This window comes from Lycium ferocissimum, chromosome 6 (genome assembly GCF_029784015.1).
Source record: "Lycium ferocissimum isolate CSIRO_LF1 chromosome 6, AGI_CSIRO_Lferr_CH_V1, whole genome shotgun sequence".
Classification (NCBI taxonomy): Eukaryota; Viridiplantae; Streptophyta; class Magnoliopsida; order Solanales; family Solanaceae; genus Lycium; species Lycium ferocissimum.
The window spans coordinates 31,784,919-31,803,787 of record NC_081347.1 but is presented as its reverse complement, the minus strand read 5'-3'; the positions used below and the strand labels follow the sequence as shown (position 1 = coordinate 31,803,787).

General features: G+C 39.6%; 1 non-coding gene across 1 annotated transcript; it reads right to left on the bottom strand.

The window, feature by feature from the left end:
- Window positions 1-18,495: 18,495 nt before the first annotated feature.
- On the bottom strand, window positions 18,496-18,600 carry LOC132061698 (small nucleolar RNA R71). Its single transcript, XR_009416120.1, has one exon. It is a non-coding gene; the product is annotated as a small nucleolar RNA R71 (small nucleolar RNA).
- Between the last annotated feature and the right edge of the window lie 269 nt (window positions 18,601-18,869).

The window sequence follows — 18,869 nt, the reverse complement described above, 5'->3', positions numbered from 1 at the left end:
AGGTTTTGCAAAGTAATGAGTTAATGTTGACTTAATGATGTCTTAAAGAAGAGTTATAACGCTCCTTAGATTGTTAATGAAGTATTAAATAAGTTCTAAGAAGGTTCCATAAGGATTGGAGATCGAACGAAATGACGAGAACAAGTTCAGAGAGAAGGTGGATTATACAACCATTTATATGGTCCGTATAATATTATACGGTCCGTATAACCGTTACAGTGAAGGTCCATCACTGATGGTGTTATACGGTCACTTATACGGACCGTATAAGGTACTGTATAATAGTTACAGAAATAAGGATTTGTTAGCGCAATTTCACGGTCACTTGTACGGACCGTATAAGTTTATACGGACCGTATAAGTGTCCGTATAATTCCCGATGGGCCAGATTTTCCCAATTATAAATATAAGACCCCAAGTTATTATTTTCATTTTCTCATTTCTCCACTTCTCTCTAACCCTCTAGAATATTCCACACACTTCTTACATGAACCCAAGGTAAATCAAAGATCAACCTCATTAATCCAAGGAAATCAAGTGCAAGAATGCTAGCTAGGGTTAATGAAAAAGCAAGAAATCTCTTTGGAATTGAGGCTAGGGTTTTCTCCAAGTGAGGTATTTCCATCCAAAGCCTATTCCTACATAATCAAAGCTGAGTTTTATGATCATTTCATGTTATTTAGAATATTGAATGGTTGGGAGACTTGGATTATGGAAGAAAGTAGAATATGGATCCCATATGTGAAATAATGGTGTTCTTGAATAGTAGTGTGACATGAACCATAATTCTTGAGATGTTATGAGTATAATCTTGTTAAAAATGGTATTAAGATAATTGGGGAAACCTTATATGAGGATGAATGTGGTGTTATATTATGGCTATGGTAATGAATGACTTTGAGAGGGAATTATGGGAATTGGATAATGTCGAACTTGTCAAGTTATGGATTATGATATTATGAATGTTGTTATCGATGTTTGGGAGTTGTTATATCATATGGAGGAAGTTGTAGAAACAAAGGAAACGCTGCCCAATTTTCATTAGCTTTAGCTCAAGCATAATTATGTTATCGATTATCTAATTCTAGTACGAATTCTCTTGAATGTAGAATCGTGAACATTGGAGGGAAGCGCGTAATTGATAAAGTTAGCGAAATGTAAAGTATGTGAGGGTAGTCCCTTCTCTTTCTAAGGCATGATTCCTATGACATGACTCCCTTTATCATTCCATGACTTTCTTACATTCCGGAAACTATGAGTCTATGTTTATAAAGAGCTCCTCATGAGATAAAGATAAGAGATATGTTATGAATATGATAATGATGATGATGGGTCTAAGTCTAGAGATTCTAAAGCTCATGATATGGTGTTTCTACGAAGCTAATGATCCTCATACGATTCTTTAATGCTACGCATTGTTGTTACACTCACCTTATAATGCTAGTTCCTTCAAGGTGAGGCATGATGATTATGACTACTCCATAATGAAATCGGGGGTTCTCGAACTTACGTCACCCCGATATAGTTATAGTTGGTCCTTGAGCTCTTATGCATGCTTTATGATGAGTATATGATAATGAGGTTACACCGCACCTATATGGCTGGGCAGACACCGCTAAGGCGGGCGGCATATACACCATGTCTAGATGGCATGGGCAGACACCACTAGTGGGCGGCATGAGATGTTTACCCCGGATGCGGGCTAATGATGATCACACCGTACCTATATGGTCGGGCAGCTTATATATGCATACATGATATGATGATGTTCATGATGTAAGTTAGCATGCATTATTCCGTCTTAAGTGACATTCAGTTACAGGTTGTTTCCTTACTTGATGTTTCCTCATCTTTTCGATATGTTATCATTGTTCATGCCTTACATACTCAGTATAATGTTCGTACTGACGTCCTTTCTTTTTGGACGCTGTGTTCATGCCTACAGGTGGATAGGGAGGTGGCCCAGTTTCCTAGGAGCTACTCAACAGGTTTACAGGAGCACTCCATTATTCCGGAGGTGCCATTTTTGAGATATTATTTTGTGTATATATATTTGGGCACGACGGGGTCCTGTCCCGTCCTTATGTCTAGCACTCTAGTAGAGGCTCGTAGATACGTATGTGTGGGTAGTAGATGTCTCATGATGACTACATTGTATTTTCTATATCATTTTTGCAGCCATGAGGGCTTATATAAATGCTTGTGTTGCCTTCGAGGTTATATGTTTCTAGGATGAGTATGACGGCTAGCGTAATGAGTGGTGCTCGGTAGTCAGATTCGGGTACCCGTCATGACCCCCTAGTTGGGTCATGACAATTTTCTACCCTTCCTTATTTACTGGTTGTTGTTTGTTAAGTAAGAAGTGAGGATGGACACGAGCTTATTACTCTTATATATATATATATATATATATATATATATATATATATACATGTTTGTATGTATTGAATTACACTATGCCTATACGGCCGGGCAGATAGTTACACCGTGCCTTCATGGCCGGGCAGACATTCACACTGAGCCTTCATGGCCGGGAAGACTTTGTATGTATTGAATTACACTATGCTTATACGGCCGGGCAGATAGTTACACCGTGCCTTCATTACTGGGCAGATTTTGACACCGTGCCTTCATGGCTGGGCAGACATTCACACTGAGCCTTCATGGCCGGGAAGACACTTACACCGAGCCTTATGTGGCCGGGAAGTTACAATAATTTATTGCATTTTATTGTCATACAAGAAAGAGCAAGACTAGATAAGTATCTTCAGAGCTTATAATTTCTATTTAGTTTTAGTTTTCACTTGTTTAGCTACCTTACATTCTGGGTACATTATCTCATACTGACGTCCCTTTGCCTAGCGACGTTGTGTTTCATGTTACTTGAAAGGCAGGCTGATAGACCCCAGGAGTAGTTGCCGAGTATCGGTTGAGTTAGTAAGCTCCACTTCTTTTAGAATTGCCGTCATCCCGAACAAAGTACATCCTCATCGTAGAGGCTTATAGACTCCTTTTGTTATGTATAGATGATAGTTGGAGGCCTTGCTGGCCCTTATGTATATATGTCTTTTGGGAGTGATTTCATTACAGATTATGTAGAGTTTGGCCTTCTCGGCCTTGTTGGTATTTTCTAAGTTTCAGGTTGGCCTTACAGGCCTACATATGCTTAATTTCATCCATGAGTTGAGTTACAATTTGATCGCTCGATCAAGTAAGGCACCGGGTGCCGGTCCCATCCCTCTAGAGCTTGCGTGTGACCAACTTGACATTAGAGCTGGTCTGTCCTTGAAAGTCTACAAACCGTGTCTAGTAGAGTCTTATTTGTAAGTGTGTTATGCATCACATTTTATAAGCTGGAAGCTACACGGCATTTAAGAGTCTGTTACCTTTATTTTTGATCTAAATCGTGCTAGGCGAGTTATAAGAGTTAGAGTCAACTTGCATTTTGATGTGGGTACAGAGATGCCGGAGACAAAGAAATCTATTGCTGACAGGAAGACCCAAGTTGTGGGGTATGAGGGTACGAGTAGAGGGTTACATGATGGTGAGGGCCATTCTAAGGCCCAAGGAGAGACACCCTCACCCACATCTATGAGTCCTCCACCTCCAGAGGATCCTCAGGGAGATGCAGCACCACCAGTCCATTCTCTAGTTCCATGTGACCAGGACCTCAGGAGTGCGGTACATATGCTGACACAGATAGTTACTGCCCATCGTCGAGCAGGAAAAGGAGCAGGATCTTGTGGTATTGAGGGTCCAGGAAGCTCAAAAGTTAGAGAGTTTGTAGCTTTAGGACCTCCAATGTTTACAGAGTCGAGATTAGATGAGGATCCACAAAACTTTATAGACTATCTGTAACGAATCTTTACTGTTATGCACGCCACGGAGGCAGAAATGGTAGAGCTGGCAGTCTTCAGGCTGCATGACACAGTGATTTTCTGGCATACCTCATGGAAGAGATCCAGGGGGTTGAATGCAACTCCACCAGATTGGGAAAAGTTCTCTACAGCCTTTCTTGACCATTACTTGCCATTGGAGATCCGAGGCTAGGGTAGATCATTTTCTGAACCTCAGGCAGGGAAACACGAGTGTGAGAGAGTACAACCTTCGCTTTGATTCTGTCCCGCCCCAAAACTTACCCTAGACGTGACCGGCATCCGACGTCATGAACAACATCGGAAGAATCTAAAAAGATGCACAATGACACTTGAACCCGCCAGGTTCAATAATCACATCCAACAACTTATAAAATAAAGTTAAACAAGTCATGATGTAAGAATAAAATCAGCGAAAGTCTTTATAGTTTAAATAATTCAACCACAACATGATAGTGTGCCCGAAAGAGTTAAACAACAACTCTTCTTCTACCCACATTCGAATGTATACTAAGGATATACTAAGAATAAGGAATACGCCTAACTCATCGGGACGCAGCCCGGAAACTAATATAAATAAATGGAATCAATAAATGGGGTGTCCCATGAACAAGCATGTGGGCTCACCAAATCAGCAGCAACAACAAGTTCTCTTAAACGTTCTGAATGTCACAAACTTGCTCTTCTTCGTTACCTAACATACCATAAAAAACAATAATGGTATGCCTAAGTACTTCGCACTCAGTGATTGCCTCGGGGACAACAAGTGATATGAACATAAAGTGTAATGACATATAAAGAAATCAGTTCTGAGGATAGTGTGACACAATATGGAAACAGTTATTCAGCTTGTTTATCTCAATGAAAGACAATTATCAAAAACAGGTTATAAAGTCCTTGTCAAGTTCCAACCTCCAAATATGCCATTTAAGTTGATCATGATTATTAAACAACAGTTCCATTAAAAGATAGGAATATCAAACTTGCCAATACAGGCCCAAAAACCAATCATAACGAAGGGATGACCTTTGAGGTTCCCTAATCATAGCAGCGCATCACACCAGAATATGAAATTAAATAGTGGCTATCCTTCCTCCCGAATAGCTAGGCATAATCACACCCTAGGTAGCGAACCCGGAAGTGACCACTCTTCCTCCCGAATGGCTAGGCATTATCACACTAGGATCCATAGTGGCTACCCTTCCTCTCGAGTAGCTAAGCAAAACACAACAACTAGTTTTCATAGCATAGAAGCCAATTCATAATTCATTTGTGATGTAGTCACATCATCAATTGTCATTAAGGTTCATTATGCCATAATGAAAGAATAAGTCATTTCAATCAATGTTTTGAAAACGTTTAACTTCTTTACGAAATATTTCCATGTCCTAATTCATCAATGAGAATATCATTACCAACCCTTAACCATAATTATTAAGCATCTCTTATAGAGGAAAACATTCATAATATCATATACATATATAGGGTTTGTTACAATCTAGGTTTAATGTGGGTTTGTCCCCTCACACACATTAACTACCATTTAGACATGAATTAGAGTTCAAGAAACATGAAAAGATTACTTTTGTTTTTATTCATTAAAGAACCTTGAATGAAATTTATACTTAAAACAATAGTTTCAAAAAGTGATTTTCATTCAAGATAAGTTTTCAAAAGAGAGACATACCTTAATATGTTAAACGAAGTTTAACAATTCACTTTTTTAATGAAGAATACCCAAAACCCTAGCTTGAATCACTTTAGGAAGAATTATGTTGCAAACCCTTGTTGTGGGAGGTTGATAGGAGAATAACACGTTGTTCCAGGGTTTAGAGAATGAGGGAAATCTGATTTTTTGAGTTGAGGGACGAATTTATATAAATCCTAGCTCGACAGGGTCCGTGCTTGGCACGAAAGTGGACGAGAAAAGCTGAAAGCTGATTTTTCCCGTCTCGCCACCATCTTCGCAAGGCACGGACTTGGGCGAGGCGAGAAAAATCACTCTCGCCTCATTTTCTCGCCTTGGCCTCACTTTAATGAGTTTGTGGCACTCAAAATAAGCCTAGCTTGTACCATTTCTCGCGCAGCAAGACCTAGAAACTAGCCCGGAAGTCTACCAACTTGTCTGGATCGCTAAGGTTTGTGCTTGGCAAGAATTGAAGATGAGCTGGGGCAAACTTCCTTCATGAATTCCTATGCATGCGAAATCCTTAGTGCGAACTCCATATCCACCATACGAAGCAACATACTCTCGAATCATGGACGTGACTTAGCTTAGAGGTATGAGGAGTTACAAACTACTTATCACTAAGATCATCCCGAAAGGTTTCACATAACAAAAATATGATACGCCAACCCTCGTTTATTCATTCATACTTAACCCAAATCTACGGAACGTTACAGATTCTTTGGCAAGATATGCGCCTACCATAGTTGACACCATGAGAGCCAGGGTGCACCGTGTCACACCCTAATTTCCGATAGGGTATGATGGGCACCCGACCCTTACCTGGGCCGAGCGAACCCTCCGACTAACGTAACACTCACAACCATACCGTCCCACAAAACATAACATACACACGAAATGAAAATTTTTCGTAAAACAAACATGCCTTTCGTTTTTTTTTCAAGCCAAATAAAAATCTCGCAATCGTATGAAAACTCGTAATATAAGGCATAACAAGCAGTTTCGGCTTATATAGCCACTTCTGCCAAACACATCGGTAGCATAATGCATACAAACACACCGGCTTACATAGCCGCTTACAAAACAGTACCCAACATATCGTACACTCGACACCGTCTCGCAAAGTCTCTATCATAACTTCGAACACCATACAAAGCACTCGACTCGCAAAGACTCGGAGGAAGTGGAGCTCGCCAAACCAGCTGGAGCATCTTCTGCTAACATCACCTACTCATCTGCGGGTACCTGCGTGGCATGAAACGCAGCCCCCGAAGAAAGGGGGTCAGTACGAAATATGTACTGAGCATGTAAAGCATAGCATACATCAAACGAGGTCATAACCAAAGTAGGAAGTACAGAAAGTGAAGTCATAACAACCCAATTACCTAAGTACTTACGTCCAACACACACAAATTAAACATACTCATACCGAACCCATCATAATCTGTCATATGGAATGACATTAACCGATGTGGGATTTACCTCATCATCGTCGTGATCAAACTCATCATATCATCATACATCATCACATATCAAATACGGTCCATAGGACCCGACGGATGAACGTGGTCGCCACCCTATCCGGCGCCACAACACAAGATAACACCGTGTTTCAAATCCCCGTATCCCCGAACACAACACATCATCACAACACATCATAAGCCATATCACAAAGATAACTCCATAAACGGAACCCGGCCCTATGGCGAGGTCTCGGAACCGTAACACAAGATAACACCGAGTATATCATAGTGCGCACGATCACATACCGGCCGGATCCGGTGAAAGAGGTAAATACGTAACGCACGAGCAGATCGTAAGTAACCACACACATATCAGACACCATCACAGACTCAACCGAATGATCGAAATGAACCCTTTTTTTTTGAAAATCCAAAACCATCGTCAAATCAAGTTTTCTTCCGAATTTCGCCCGGGAACATGTCAAACCGAATTTTAGAAACCACAATTATGTATCAAAATCATGGGCATAAAATCCTCATTTCCAACTCGACAAATACATAAATAAATAGTCATAATGAAGAAAATATTAAATTTTTCCGAAAAATCCATAAAGGTAGCATAGAAAGGCCGCGGGCCCCACGGACGGGTGCCGACCCCCGCCCGAGCCCGACTACGAGGGGTAGGGAGAGTGATGTCTTATGAACTTACATATTATGTTTTGGGTGTTTCGAGGTCGTATGCAAAAGTTACGGACGTTCGTAGTTTCGAAGTCGTTTTGGAACAAGTCTCTTTTTGAAAACAAAATTCTTTTGGAAATAGAACTCTTTTGAAACCTCAAAAGTTTAATCCTACAAAAGACATAAGGTCATAACTCAACCGCGTTAAAGATACGAACATCAAGGAACTTATACGAATCGCTTACACAATTTTTCAAACTCAACCATATCAAGAACATACAAACCACGACCGACCATACTAAGGATGCCTACAAAGACAAGCACATACGATTCACAAACCTACTTGAATTTTACGAATGGAATTACCCCGAGGCACATATCATGTCATACCTTAGTTCCGTCTAAGACATGCCAAAAAGAAGAGAAGGGTAAGTTTCACATACCCGCTTGCTTCCTAAGCTAATCCAACGTAAGTTCGTCTTCTCAAAATCTACAACAACATCAATAGGCATCGAACATTAGTCCACGCGCTAAAGGATCCAATTCCAAACCATTGCTTTTTCTACCAAAAATTGGGCAAAGATTTCCCCATATATTCACCAACCCCGAGATTTCGACTCGCTAATATCAACAACAACCAAACCAACAACCATCCAAACAAGATTTAAGAACATTCCGGACAATCCACAAAGTATTCAAGACAATTCAAACAATATACTATGAAACCCGAAACCTTCCAACTTAATGAATACGACAATAATACGTTTCTTTCTTTCAATTTCACAAACTACGTCAACGGTTCCATACATTACCACATTACCTTCATAATTATAAGAAAACATAATAGAACCATATTGACTTCCAAAACAGCCCACAACACTACAACTTCGACATAAGTCATTATACCTTTATTTTTATCACATAATCCACAACAAACAACAACCAAAACACCACATTGAATTAGTTCACCAAGCTCCCTCCAAAACAGCCCCTACACGGCCACACACACCACAATCCACGGCCAAGCACCAACATTCAAAGTTTCATGATTTCCATTCATTCCAACACACTACAACAACCAACATGCAAATTAGAATTGATTCATCACTCTTAGACATACAATACACATACACGGCCAACATCAATACCCAAGGCTTGACTTCAACATCCATATTTTCATGATTTTTCATTCATTTCTACATGCCAAAACAACTTGCAAACATGCTACATACACTTAATTCTTCACCTCTACACTAACCATACATACACGGCCAAGCACACACATCACCATATTTTTATAAACTTCATTCATTTCCATATATCACCACACATACCAATCACCAACAACACATGAAGGAAGATAAAATCCTTACCTTTCTCACTTGTTCTTCATTCGGCCAAGGTGTGGTTTTGCAAGAACAAAAGCTTTGCTTGATTCAACAACCACTTCATGTTGTTTAGCACCTTCCAAAGAGTGGAAAACATAGAAGAAAATATTTTTGTGATGGAGGTTTTTGATCTTCCATTTTTTTTTCTTCATGGCCGAATGGCCTTGGCTTGGCTTCTCCAAGCTTCTTGATTTTTCTAAGGGATAGAAATGATGAAGATGATTAATTATCATCTTCTAGCCACATATATAGTTCACCCACATGGCCCTATGGCCCACACACACACACACACACATGGCCGGCCACTTATGGCCATTTTCACATAATAGCCAACTTTCCTTATTTCAATTTTTGGTCCCAAATTTTTCCAACTTTCATTCTCTAATTTTTTCCTTATTCCAATCTTACCCCTAACACTTCATATCCACAAAAGATGAATATGCAACTTATGCATTGAGACAAAATCAACAAAACCGGAAATTAAAAGTCTTGTCCATAACCCGTCGCAACCAACTTAAAATATTCCAACGTAGAAGTACGGGGTGTAACATCCTTTCCCCCTTTAGAACATTCGTCCTCGAATGTTCAACTAGTCTCATAAAACATCATAAGGATCTCAGGTTAAACTTTTCCTTCTCACTCTTGTCTTAATCTTACTCTTACTATCGGCACGACCTTCCAAGTCGTATTACAAACACACATCTTATTCTCTTTCCATTTCTAGGAAAAATTTCGGCAGTTTCCTCTATATTTCTTACTACCTCAAAACATCACGCAGAAATACCAACAATGCCTCCACGGGGCCAACATACATATATGCATATTATATCATATCACAGCCTCACAGGGCTCCCAACATCAACAACAGTACGAAAATGATAAACTTACCTCGTGTGTCCAACTCAAACGGTACCTGATACACTTTCTTATTTGCTTGCCCCCTTTAGTCTTCAACTTGTATTTCGATCGCGACTTCAATATCTTTCACAACATCTCTCTTTCATACCTTTACTTACCTGCGTACTTTGTGACTTCCAACATCGTCACTCACTTCCTTCTGTCAGGGTCATTCTTCAGCTGCAATCACAAATCAGGGTAAGGAGTCCCATCTCCTATGACTTGGCTCTATGGCACGATCTCAGATATGAAAGAAGAGTAACCATCCTAAATGCCCCGTAGCCTCTTGTTTATAAATGTGGCGCGCAACACACCATAAACAAGACTCTCTGCGGACACGACTTTGCGTACAACCCCTAGGACGAACCGCTCGATACCACTTTGTCACACCCTAATTTCCGATAGGGTATGATGGGCACCCGACCCTTACCTAGGGCCGAGCGAACCCTCTGACTAACGTAACACTCACAACCATACTGGGCCCACAAAACATAACATACACACGAAATGAAAATTTTTCAGAAAACAAACATGCCTTTCGTTTTTTTTTCAAGCCAAATAAAATACGCAATCGTATGAAAAGCGTAATATAAGGCATAACGATTTCGGCTTATATAGCCACTTGCCAAACACATCGGTAGCATAATGCATACAAACACACCGACACATAGCCGCTTACAAAACGTACCCAACATATCATACACTCGACACCCGTCTGCAAAGTCTCTATCATAACTTCGAACACCATACAAAGCACTCGACTCGCAAAGCACTCCGGAGGAAATGGAGCTCGCCAATCAAACCGAGCATCTTCTCGCTAACATCACCTACTCATCCGTGGGTACTGCGTGGCATGAAACGCGCCCCCGAAGAAAGGGGGTCGATACGATTTAAATATGTACCGAGCATGTAAAGCATAGCATACATCAAACGAGGTCATAACCAAAGTAGGAAATACAAAAAAAGTGAAGTCATAACAACCCAATTACCTAAGTACTTACGTCCAACACACACAAATTAAACATACTCATACCGAACCCATCATAATCTATCATATGGAATGACATTAACCGATGTGGGATTTACCTCATCATCGGTGATCAAACTCATCATATCATCATACATCATCACATATCAAATACGGTCCCTAGGACCCGACGGACGAACGTGGTCGCCACTTACCATTCGGCGCCACAACACGACATAACACCGAAGTTTCAAATCCCCGTATCCCCGAACACAACACATCATCACAACACATCATAAGCCATATCACGGCAAGATAACTCCATAAACGGAACCCGGCCCTATGGCGAGGTCTCGGGAACCGTAACACGAAGATAACACCGAGTATATCATAGTGCGCACGATCACATACCGGCCGGGATCCGGTGAAAGAGGTAACACGAACGCACGAGCGATCGTAAGTAACCACACACATATCGTACACCATCACATACTCAACCGAATGATCGAAATGAACCCTTTTTTTTTGAAAATCCAAAACCATAGTCAAATCAAGTTTTCTTCCGAATTTCGCTCGGAACATGTCAAACCGAATTTTAGAAACCACAATTATGTATCAAAATCATGGACATAAAATCCTTGTTTCCAACTCGACAAATACATAAATAAATAGTCATAATGAAGAAAATATTAAATTTTTCCGAAAAATCCATAAAGGTAGCATAGAAAGGCCGCGGGCCCCACGGACGGGTGCCGACCCCCGCCCGAGCCCGACTACGAGGGGTAGGGGAGAGTGATGTCTTATGAACTTACATATTATGTTTTGGGGTGTTTCGAGGTCGTATGCAAAAGTTACGGACGTTCGTAGTTTCGAAGTCGTTTTGGAACAAGTCTCTTTTGAAAACAAAATTCTTTTGGAAATAGAACTCTTTTGAAACCTCAAAAGTTTAATCCTACAAAAGACATAAGGGTCATAACTCAACCGCGTTAAAGATACGAACATCAAGGAACTTATACGAATCGCTTACACAATTTTTCAAACTCAACCATATCAAGAACATACAAACCACGACTGACCATACTAAGGATGCCTAAAGACAAAAGACATACGATTCACAAACCTACTTGAATTTTACGAATGGAATTACCCCAGGCACATATCATGTCATACCTTAGTTCCGTCTAAGACATGCCAAAAAGAAGAAGAAGGGTAAGCTTCACATACCGGCTTGCTTCCTAAGCTAATCCAACGTAAGTTCGTCTTCTCAAAAATCTACAACAACATCAATAGGCATCGAACATTAGTCCAGCGCTAAAGGATCCAATTCCAAACCATTGCTTTTTCTACCAAAAATTGGGCAGCATTTCCCCTATATATTCACCAACCCCGAGATTTCGACTCGGCTAATATCAACAACAACCAAACCAACAACCATCCAAACAAGATTTAAGAACATTCCGGACAATCCACAAAGTATTCAAGACAATTCAAACAATATACTATGAAACCCGAAACCTTCCAACTTAATGAATACGACAATAATACGTTTCTTTCTTTCAATTTCACAAACTACGTCAACGGTTCCATACATTACCACATTACCTTCATAATTATAAGAAAACATAATAGAACCATATTGACTTCCAAAACAGCCCACAACACTACAACTTCGACATAAGTCATTATACCTTTATTTTTATCACATAATCCACAACAAACAACAACCAAAACACCACATTGAATTAGTTCACCAAGCTCCCTCCAAAACAGCCCCTACACGGCCACACACACCACAATCCACGGCCAAGCACCAACATTCAAAGTTTCATGATTTCCATTCATTCCAACACACTACAACAACCAACATGCAAATTAGAATTGATTCATCACTCTTAGACATACAATACACATACACGGCCAACATCAATACCCAAGGCTTGACTTCAACATCCATATTTTCATGATTTTTCATTCATTTCTACATGCCAAAACAACTTGCAAACATGCTACATACACTTAATTCTTCACCTCTACACTAACCATACATACACGGCCAAGCACACACATCACCATATTTTTATAAACTTCATTCATTTCCATATATCACCACACATACCAATCACCAACAACACATGAAGGAAGATAAAATCCTTACCTTTCTCACTTGTTCTTCATTCGGCCAAGGTGTGGTTTTGCAAGAACAAAAGCTTTGCTTGATTCAACAACCACTTCATGTTGTTTAGCACCTTCCAAAGAGTGGAAAACATAGAAGAAAATATTTTTGTGATGGAGGTTTTTGATCTTCCATTTTTTTCTTCATGGCCGAATGGCCTTGGCTTGGCTTCTCCAAGCTTCTTGATTTTTCTAAGGGATAGAAATGATGAAGATGATTAATTATCATCTTCTAGCCACATATATAGTTCACCCACATGGCCCTATGGCCCACACACACACACACATGGCCGGCCACTTATGGCCATTTTCACATAATAGCCAACTTTCCATATTTCCTTTTTGGTCCCAAATTTTTTTCCAACTTTCATTCTCTAATTTTTTTTCCTTATTCCAATCTTACCCCTAACACTTCATATCCACAAAAGATGAATATGCAACTTATGCATTGAGACAAAATCAACAAAAACCGGAAATTAAAAGTCTTGTCCATAACCCGTCGCAACCAACTTAAAATATTCCAACGTAGAAGTACGGGGTGTAACACACCGGTTATTAGCAGGGTTAGGTTCACGCCTAGTTGGAGCTTCTACTACTGTGTCCTTACTAGATAATATGGATATTGCCCGGACCCAGGCTTTCGTACAAAATCTCGAGGAGCATAAAGGGTGGCAAAGGTCTTTGAGGGTTGAAGGAGGCCAGCAACATAAGAGGGCAAGGTCCTCGTAGCAGGGAAAGTCCCAGAGGGATTCTCGCACATGATATTCAGGACGGCCACCTAGGCTGCTGATGTGCCATGAAATTATAGCACATTCGATGCTTTTTGGCTATAAGTTTTACTTGTTTTTGAGTGAGTCTTGCTCTATTTGATGTGTTTGTGATATGTAGTAGGTATTTAACGTATTTTGGGAGCAAGTCATGGAAATGGGTTAAAAAGATGTTCAAGAAAGAAAAATAACTGAAGCCTGATTTTTACGGAGCAAAATACGGACCGTATAATACTTACGGTCCGTCAATTCAACCGTAGATCTAGGAGAGAAAGGCCTCAGATATGAAGGAGGAAGTCAAGGTAAAAGTACGTATCGTACATTATTTACAGTCCGTAAATCCCACCGTAGATTGGTTCCAGCAAAGTCTCAAAGGAAAGAAGATTGTACGGACCAGTTGCACGGACCGTATAATATTTACGGTCCGTAAAATTGGAATGTATATATGGGCAACAGAAGAAGATTGTACGGAGACTATTTCAGATTCTATGGACTATATAATATTTATGGTCAGTACATTGGTCTGTCGGGGGCAATTTTGTCACGCGTATTTTGCACGATTCAGACTCTTATAAATACCCGATGTAGGTTTCTTGTACGCTACTATTCACTAGATTTCAGTTTTATTTCTTTAAGCATTGAATATTCATAGTTTTTGAAGTCTTTTGGGATTACAAACAATTGTAATTAGTTCTCTTCAATTCCAATCAATCATTCGTAAGCGTCATGATCTCAATTCTTTATTATTGTTGTTCTTCTTCTTCTATGAGTAGCTAAATTTCCTTACTAGGGTTGTGAATCCAAATGATGGGTGTTTTGATATTGGGGTTTGTGATTGATATACACATAATGGACTGTTAGGGTTTATTTATTCTTCATTCGTAATTAATGGTTGTAAACATTGATTAAGGCCATAGACCTTGATTTATTCGGGAAAATAATTAGGGTTGGTAAGAATAAATATCAAGGACTCAAAGCTTTAAACTTTGTTTAATAAGTTCACTTAGGAATAAGACGAATTTACCTGGCATAATTTACCGTATTTCATAGTTACTTTCTTATATTTGGGAAAATTTAGAAAGAGATAATCTTTATTTATTGGGAATTAGTAGAGATTCATATAGAGGTTAAGTATAATCATATAATGATTTATTAGAAGTATATCAAAATCAATACCCATGATCATACACCTTATCAAAAGGGGACACAACCTTGGTTTCTTTTACCATAAATCACACTCCAAAGCAAGTAGCTAGCTGTTAGTCATAAACAACCAACTTTTACAAAATCATCGGATTAAGACATTAGACCTAAATTAAGCATTCTACGAGTTTAGTGACCTTTTAACACCATATTCCCTATGGTATTCGACCCTAACCTTGTTGGATTACTATATTTGACATCATCCGCTTTACGCTAATTAAAGTTGTAATTTGAGCGTATCAAATTTTTGCGCCGTTACCGGGGAATACGATTTTGAAATTACTAAATAGTGTTTGCTTTGATTGAAGTCTTTTTCTTATTCCATCACACCTTGTGTCACACCCCAACTTTTGATAGGGCATGATGGGCACCCGACCCTTACTTAGGGCCGAGCGAACCCGCTGATCCTCGTGATACTCATAATCTTACTGGACTCTTAAATCATGAAATGAATGCATAATGTAAGCTTTTCAAAAAAACATGCTTTTCGTCCTTCTCAATTCAAGTAAAATCTGTAATCATATGAAATCTGTAACATAATGCATAATGATACATCGGCTTACAGAGCCGCTTACAAGACTGACATGTTATATACGTGACTCATGTCGCAAAGTCTCTAACATAAATCAAGATACCATAATATAGATACTCGACTCGGCGAAGCCTCCGGAAGGAAATGGAGCTCGCCAATCAAATTTGGAACATCTTCTACTAATATCCTCTACTCATCCGTATACACACACACGCGTGGCATGAAACGCTTGTGCCCCCCCCCAAGAAAGGGGGTCGGTACGGAATATGTGCGAGTACGTAAAGCATGAAATACGGAAACGGATCATATACCGAAATAAAGTATAGAAAATCATAAGGCTTGCCTCTGAAACATAAATCATGCGTATCAATATCATATCCAGACCATTTTGGGACTAAGGGACATAAGTAAATAATCATCATGTACATATACATATAACGTGTCCCGACCCTCTAGTGAGGGACTCGGTGAGACATAAGCAAATAATCATCATGTACATATGCATATATAACGTGTCCCGGCCCTCTAGTGAGGGGCTCGGTCGTGTCCTGGCCCTCTAGTGAGGGACTCGGTGAATGAAGTCATCATATGCCATCCTGGCCGCCATCCCCATATCATCATATACATATATATATAACGTGTCCCGGCCCTCTAGTGAGGGACTCGGTGAATAATGCAGTGGAGTGTGCACGAATACGTGTCCTGGCCCGGGACTCAGTGAAAGAAGTAATAACAGCTCGCACGAACAGAGTAGTGAGAAACCATATGCACATAAAATCATCTTTTGAGACTCGATAGGTAAGTAAGAAATCAACGCTCTAGTATCAAACGATAGTCAGGCTAAATCCGTTCTAAATGCCATTAGGACTACGCTAAAAAGAGTCTTAGGAATCGTAGACATGTATCAAACCAATCCGAGCCCGCCTGTGAAAGTTACGGACATTATTCAACACAGAATCATTTAGGAACAAGAACTCTTCATACAACATTTACTATCCAATCACACAAAAGACACAAAGGCAATAACTCGACCATATAAAGAAGGCTAATATCAAGAAGTGAATAAGAATCGTAGACATGCTTGGAACTTATGAATAGAGTTTCCCCGAGGCTCGTATCACATCTTACTTACATCTAAGACATGCCAAAAGAAAGAAGGGATAGCTTTACATACCTCGTTCGCTTCCTAAGCTAATCCGAACTTAAGTCTCGGGCTTCCCAAGATCTACAACAATGTCATTAGACACCAAACATTAGCTATAGGTACTTAAGAGTCCAATCCTAAGCTAGCACTTCATTTATAAATATTCGGGCAGCATTTCCTTTATAAATTCAACAAACCCCGAGAATTCAACTCGGCCAAATCATCAACAACAATACCAACAACCATACTAATAATATCAAAAATTAATTTAAAACGCATTCTAGCATTAGCAACTCCCTTCTACATAATTCGACGGCATTTCATTTACGTTCAAATCAATCACATACAATACTACCCTCCATCTTCCAAATTCATGAACTATACCAACAATCCACACGTTAACAACTTCATTCTTATAAATACAAGAGACTATATTAAAATCACATTAGCTTCCAAAACAGCCCACAAACGATTACAACTTCAACTTGAACCATCAAACCTTCATTTTCATCATAGAATCCACCACAACAACAATCTAAAATATTAAGTAAAATTAGTTCATCACTCCTACACAACACAACACATACACGGCTCAACACCAACACCTAGGGTTCCATATATTTCATCCATTTCTACACACTACACCATGCACAAACCATCCATGACATATGAAAAAGGAGATTAAATCTTACCTTTACCCCTTAGCTTTCCAACTTGGCTAGGGTTTGTGAATTACAACAACGAATGTTTTGATTGCTCCAACAACTAATTCACGTTATTAGGGACCTTCCAATTGGTTGAAATGCTAGAAGAAAATTATTTTTTTGATCAATATTTGAGGGCATCAGTTTCGGCTAGGCCATGGCCGAATATGGTTCTATCTTTTTCTCCAAGCTTCTCCAAGTTTCTTAAGTTGAAAATGATGAATAATGTCTTGCTTTGTCATCTCTTGTCTATATATATATATATAGGCTTCTACAAATACAAGGTGGACACATGCCCCACTCATGGCTTGAGGCAATTAAAATTAGCCAACCCATGGGTGGGGGGCCCACACTAACCTCACGGCCACTTGGCCTTTTCATGAAATAATTTTTCCAACTTCTAGCCCCTAATTTTCCTTAATATTTTCACACCAATAAAATTCATAAGCAACTTGTGCATTAAACAAAATCGAAAAATAGCATTGTCCTTAACTTATCGCAACTAGCTTAAAATATTCCAATGTACAAAATACGGGATATAACACCTTGTTTGCTATTCCTTGTAAACCAGGTGAACATGAATCAGAATCAGCAAAACCAACGTGCTGGTAACCAAGGGGGTTGATTGAATAATCAGGCGAATGAATCAGATGACTAGAATGTTTTCACTGATATTGTTCCTGAGGAGGACTATGCATCTGCTATTGTTCATCCTCGAGTTGGAGCTGCAAGTGTCAAAATTGACTCCTCTCTATACCAGTTGTTGAAGCTTGAGGCTACTTTCGGAACTCTACCGATAATGACCCTCAACGTCATTTACAGAATTTTATGGATGTGTGTGCTAATCACATCCAAAACAACGTTTCACAAGATGCTATTCGGCTGAGGCTATTCAAATATTCCTTAGCTGGAGATGCAAGAGCATGGTTCGAGAAGCTGCCCCGGAATTCTATTACTACATGGGCAGAGATGGTAGTAATCTTCCTCAAGAAATGGTACCCTCCTAGCAAGAAGGATGAGATCGTGACAAGATCTATGAATTTAAGCAGTGACTGGGGGAACAATTATATGAAGCTTGGGAGAGATTTAAGGAGTATTTGCAAAAAATTCCAAATCATGATTTTTCGGAGAACATATAATGGAGAAGTTCTATCGAGGGCTGGATCCAGTGCCCCAATCAATTACAAACAATGTAGCTGATGGTTGTTTTATGAATAAATCTTACCGTAGAGTGACCAACATACTTGACAGGCTGACCACACACAATTAGGCTTGACGCTCAAACAATGCTGATATTGTGCCTTATGATAGTGTCATAATCCAGAATATGATGAAGGAGAATCAAGATACGCAGCAGACATTAGTTGAGCTTGCAACGAATATTTCCTTGCT